The sequence below is a fragment of the Pistacia vera genome, unplaced genomic scaffold (genome assembly GCF_008641045.1).
Source record: "Pistacia vera cultivar Batoury unplaced genomic scaffold, PisVer_v2 Contig73, whole genome shotgun sequence".
NCBI classification, from domain to species: Eukaryota; Viridiplantae; Streptophyta; class Magnoliopsida; order Sapindales; family Anacardiaceae; genus Pistacia; species Pistacia vera.
The window spans coordinates 494,544-501,373 of NW_022196590.1; the positions used below are offsets into that span (position 1 = coordinate 494,544).

The window sequence follows — 6,830 nt, forward strand, 5'->3', positions numbered from 1 at the left end:
TTTGATAATCGGGATGTCCAGGCCATTTGCGTATTTCAACTAATCTTCGAGATTCATTGAACACCTTATAAGCTCAAAGGACCAGGTAAACCACAATGTTATTGTGATAGGTGATTCCAAAGTTTGAACTCAGGAACTTAAAGAAGGAAACAAATCTCCTTCCTTGACCGTCTGGCCAACCCCTTGGGGTTAAGAGTCGAAAATAAATATGTAAATTTACAAGCATCTAAATGCGGTGCCTGTACGAAAGTAGAAAGAAAACGGCAACCGCAAGCATATTTACTCAGTAATGAATTAAAAAAATTTTGATTACAAAGAAATGTAATTTTTGATATATTGATATTAGAAAAAATTGTGTTTTGTACTTTTTGGGCAAACATGATTCACTTTTGTTTTTCCCTATTGTGTTTAGTATTGTTTGGCAAAGATGATATGGAGAGAACATGCTTATTGTGAAGTCCTGAACAAACTTCATAAATTTAGCTACTTTCTTGGTGAATGGTGAGAAGAATTAATTCGATAGAAAACAGTGAAGACACATGCATCTGTAATGTATTAAAAATACATATATGTAAAATATTATTAAATACAAATACAAATACATATTCATAAGCAAGATTTATCATTCAATTAATGTATGAAATTATTTATTTATATATAATATTATCTACTCATTTTATATCACATCAATTTTTTTTTATATAAACTTATATATTTAACCTTATTTATATTCTAAAACGTGTAACTAGACCAAGAGTTATTGACTTGAGCAAAAGAGGAAAAGCTGAGTAAAGGGATCAATGGTAATGGCATGGTGGTTGTGTGATTGACTATATATAAATGCTGTGTTGCCTCTTCTCCTAACTCATTAAATTCTCTGTTAATCTCTTCTTTTTCTTCCACTTGCCACCATTTTCATTGCTCAAACTTATTTTTATCATCAGATCTCTCTATCTATCTCACAGGTATATACATATACATGTACATCATCACATATATTTGCTATTCTCTTCTAATTAACCTCTCTTCACTCTCTCTATTTCGTTGTAGAAATACTCTGAAAGGGTACTCTAATAGCTGCATGTAAATTAATATAATCGCCAATTTAACATTGAACTTGATTGTTATTGCATGCAAAAGAGGAGAAGCATATCATCATCATGTGGAAGCTGAAGATTGCAGAAGGTGGCAATGATCCATACATTTACAGCACAAACAACTTTGTGGGAAGGCAAACATGGGAGTTTGATCCTGAAGCAGGGACTCCTGAGCAGCGAGCTGAGGTTGAAGCTGCTCGTCAAAATTTCTACAACAATCGGTTTCAGGTCAAGCCCAGTGGTGATCTTCTCTGGCGAATGCAGGTACTGGTACCAACCATTTCTATTTATATAAGTACATGTGTCTCTTTTAATGTCTCTTTTCCAATACACAGTTCATCTCCATTTTCAGATAAGTCCAACTTGAATTTCGTGCAGCACTAAATTTAATGCAAAATTAATGAAAGTTCAGATATTCTCAATTCATTGATAACTGTGAGGACGGTTGATGGATCTCTTCTATTAACCATAATTAGCTTATACTTATAGAATGTTTCTTCATTATAGTTTAGTTAGGTAGTTAAATATATTTTTGTCACCTGATCACTTAATTAAATTAATTTCCATAATTAACCTGGTGAAAACACCAAATAGATTATATTAGTATCACTTTTTTCTTAGGATAATCTCCAGTCGTAGATTTTAAGGTTTGTGTTGTGCGTTGCACCCACTTGTCTAGCTGGTGAAACTGAAATTATCCTAATTGGATTCTTTTGTTTTAATCACCAATGTGGACTTAACATAAATGACCATTATTATTGATTTATCATGGCAAAAGAACAAACAAAAGAACTAATTAGTGAAAGATAAATTATCTAACTTAATTAATTCCGCCACTAATTCATACAAATTAACTTGACGTTGCTATGTGATTCACATATCATTTTTTTTTTTTATAGATAATTTTTACATATAGAATTATTCTAATTATTTTGATTATCTTTTTTGTTGTATATTTAAAAAAAATTATCATTTTTTTGGGTATATTAATCCTGTATTAATGTATATATATTACTAATATTATGTAATTATCTTCCATGTTAAAGCTTAAATAAGATAAGGTTTTAAATATTATCATCTACAAAGTAGAAGATATACTAATATTACCCTATCATGTATTAGTATATAATTTTTGTCTGCCATTTCCCACAGATGAGACTTTACTGCTGAAATCTCCATGAAATGATCATCAAGAACACCATCTATTTATTTTTTATCAGCAATATGAAAAAGATACCGAGTTTGGTGGCAGAAATTTCATGGAAGTGGGTTGTCGAATATTTTGTCATTTTCAGAAAAGCTAAAAGATCAATACTTGTTAAGTTAAAGACGGAAGAATTAAGCTTGACCTACTTGACGAAGCTTAAAGATTAATAAATTTGGATAGATGATTATTTCCACTTTCTTCTTACTTTACTTTTTAGCTATTGAATTCATGTGTTTCTCATTCATACAGTTACATATACAATACAAATACAAAACAAATACAAGTCAACCTCTATCTCATTCACCACTAATTTTATTTCCCCATATTGTTGCTCCATTCTTCCTACATGACTTCACAAACACCTCCATTTTCAAATGTCAATCAACCAATCATGTTAATACAGTAAATAAAATTAATTTATTAATGAAGAAGAATACTGTAGATTAATTGAATGATAATTAATTTTCTTCACTCACTAATGTTGTTTGTCAAAAAAAAAAAAAAATTAGTTTCTTGGAGAGAAAATTTCAAGCAAACAATCCCAGCGGTAAAGGTGAGGATGAGAAAATAACGTATGAAACACTCCAGCCTCGTTGAGGAGGGCGGTCCATTTCTTCTCAGCCTTGCAAGCCTCCGACGCCATTGGCCAGCTGAAAATGCTGGTCCTTTGTTTTTCCTTCCTCCATTGGTAATTATTTGTGTATATATTAGGATTTTCGTATAGTAACCATGCAAAGATTATAATTCTTTAGCTAAATAAAATAAATTGCATATATACAGGTGATGTGCACCACATTACAGGGCATTTGGACACTGTATTTCCAGCAGAGTATAAGAGAAATCCTTCGATACATATACTATCATCAAATGAAGATGGGTGGTGGGGATTACACATTGAAGGTCACAGCACTAGTTTTGTACACTCTCAGCTACATTTGCATGCGTATCCTTGGAAGGACCTGATGTGGTCTAGATAATGCTTGTGCTAGAGCTCGAAATGGATTCTTAACCGTGGTGGTGTCATTCACATTCCTTCTTGGGGAAAACTTGGCTTTCGGTACCTATGACTATATATTAACTTAGTTAATGTGTCTCAATGCATACATAATCTCTTGTTTGAAGCATTATTTTTCTTTTATTTGTTGTAGATACTTGGTGTGTTCGAGTGGTCTGGAAGCAACCCAATCCCTCCAGAATTTTGGATTCTTCCTTCATTCCTTCCAATGCATCCAGGTTAGTTTGCACAATTTTGATTCACATTTTAAAATTAATTAACAATTTATTTATAATATATCTTGATTCTTCAAAAATGCAGCCAAAATGTGGTGTTACTGCCGCATGGTGTACTGCCAATGTCATATTTATATGGCAAGAAATTTGTTGGCCCGATTACACCTCTCATTCTACAATTAAGGGAAGAGCTCTACATTCAACCCTACAATCAAGTTAATTGGAGGAAAGTACGCCATTTGTGTGCCAAGGTGAGACTATAATTATAAACAATACACATACATATATGCCGCTTAATTATAAATATTTATAAAAGAATATTATATACAATTGAAAATTGTTGTAATTGCAGGAGGACTTTACTATCCTCATCCTTTGATGCAAGATTGATTTGGGACAGTCTATATATATTCACTGAGCCTTTTCTTACACGTGGCCTTTCAACAAGTTGATAAGAGAGAAAGCACTTCAAGTAACAATGAAGCACATTCATATGAGATAGATAGTCGATACATCACCATTGGATGTGTAGAAAAGGTGGCGATTTATTAATATGCATGCATCAAATTTTTATTCTGTACATCCACATTTCTAATTCTCTTCATTGAATTATATATATACACAGGTGTTATGCATGTTAGCTTGTTGGGTGGAAGATCCAAATGGGATTATTTCAAGAAGCATCTTGCTAGGATACCAGATTACTTGTGGGTTGCTGAAGATGGAATGAAGATGCGGTAATTAATTTATTACTATCATCACATTCATAGATTCTAGTTGATTTGCATTCATAAATGCCCTGCACGCCATTGTTGCACATGCAGAGTTTTGGAAGCCAGGAGTGGGATGCTGGTTTTGCTATTCAAGCTTTGCTTGCTAGCAATCTCACTGACGAATAGGACCCGTACTCAAGAGAGGACACGAATTTATCGGCATCTCAGGTACTCTTTAACATTTAATAACCAACATTAATTCCATTGAAAGTTCCTTGGAGCTAATAATTGTATATGTTACTTGTAAATTAAGGTGAAGGAAAATCCTTCTGGTGACTTCAAGGGATGCATCGACATATTTCGAAGGTCCTGGACTTTCTCGATCAGGATCATGGATGGCAAGTTTCTGATTGTACTGCTGAAGGTTTAAAGGTATTTATAAATTTCTTTATCAAACAAGTTAAAATTATTTCTTTATCGTCTTGTATCTCACCATAAATACTGTCCCTTTCTTTATTTTTAGTGTTGCCTGCTTTTCTCCATGATGCCACCAGAAATCGTAGGTGAGAAAATGGAACCTGAGAGGTTATATGATTCGTTTTATCCTGAATCATTACAGGTACGCATATATCAAAAGTTTTCAAAAATATTTCCTAATACATATTTACAAGATTATGTTTCCTGTATTTATATTATACCAATAAAAGGTCAATTGTTTGGCTCTCTGCAGAGCAAAAATGGAGTCTAGCCGCCTGGAGCCAGCTGGAGCCCAAGAATGGTTGGAAGTAAGTTGTTGAACCTACATAATGATTTAAGTGTTCAACTCGATCATTTGAATTTCCTCTCAATTATGTATCACATTATACTAATGACTGGCACTGGCTATTATGTATTTATGTTCAGCTACTGAATCCCACCGAATTTTTTGCGGACATAGTGATTGAGCATGAATATGTTGAGTGCACGTCATCGGCTATCCATGCTTTAGTTTTGTTTAAGAAGTCATATCCAGGACATAGAAAAAAGAGATTGAAAATTCATCACAAATGCAGTTGCTACTTGGAAACGTCCAACTGCCTGATGGTTCATGGTATTATTAATATTGTTATTATGTATCAATCCCAAGTAGTATGTATACATAGATTACATATGCATGATATTCATATTTTCCAATAATATTTTTTAACTATAGGTATGGAAATTGGGGAGTTTGCTTCACATATGGTACATGGTTGCACTTGGAGACTAGCAGCAGCTGGCAAGACTTACAACAATTCTGCAGCTATGCGTAGAGGGGTTGATTTTCTTCTTAAATCACAGAGAGACGATGGTGGCTGGGGAGAGAGTTATCGCTCTTGCCCAAAAAGGTATTTGTATTTATTTTTCTAAACGCATTATAATTCCAACTCCCAATGAACTAACATATGTATCCATTCTTCTCGGTGATTTAGAAATACTACCTCTTGAAGGAAACAGATCAAATTTAGTTCATACTGCATGGGCTATGATGGGTTTAATTCACAGTGGACAGGTCAGTTTTCGACAAACCACAAATTATATAATCTGTATTTATAAATGACGCGATACATTTTATAACTTATTTTCATGTGCTTGTTCTTTGGATTTTTATTTAGGCGGAAAGAGATCCAACCCTATTCACCGTGCAGCTATGTTGATAATCATTCTCAACTAGAAGATGGTGATTTTCCCCAACAGGTACACTTTTAAAACACTCGTATGTTAAAAACAGTACTTAAAGGAAATGAAAAAAAATATTGATCACTTTAATAATTTAATTATACAATTGCAGGAAATTACAGGAGTATTCATGAGAACTGCATGTTACATTACGCAGTCTATAAAAACATTTACCCACTGTGGGCTCTTGCCGAATACAGAAGGAGGGTTCCGTTGCCTTCCAAGAATACTGTTTGAGAAATCCAATACAGAATATAATCTTTATACCATTTTCTTTTCTTAATTCTTTCGTAATGTAATGGGTATGATTTTTCTGTAATGTTGCTCCAGTCCCCAACCCTAAATTATATAGAAGGGGCAGAGAACATATATAATCTAATATAATGTTGTATCTCTGAATGAATAATACTACACATATATCATTTTCATACAACATTTCTCATACAATATTATGTGGCAAGATATGATTGGGTGAAAATTTAATTTTAACTTTAAATTAGTCAATTATATGTTGCCACATAATATTGTATAAGAAATGTTGTATGAAAATGATGTATGTATAGTATTACTCATCTTTGAATTAATTATAACAATGAGTGAGAAGTTTTTATCCTACAACCACCAACCTAGATATTTGTTATTCTCTTTTGGTAATAAATAATAGACCTGGCTATACCCTACCCGCACACCCGGGTAAACGGGTACCCCCACCCAACAGGGGGGTACGGGTATCCCATTATTAGACCCGTTTAAAATCGACCCATACCCGACCCGCCCGTGACATTTGCGGGTGGGCTAGGTAATACCCGAGCAATTGAATTTTAAAAAAATAAAAATAAAAATATCCTAAATTCAAATATAATAACTAAACAAAATAAAGAAACA

General features: G+C 33.3%; 1 pseudogene; it reads left to right on the forward strand.

Moving 5' to 3' along the window:
• Nucleotides 1-833: 833 nt before the first annotated feature.
• Nucleotides 834-6,396, forward strand: LOC116115018 (annotated as a pseudogene).
• The last annotated feature ends 434 nt before the right edge of the window (nt 6,397-6,830 follow it).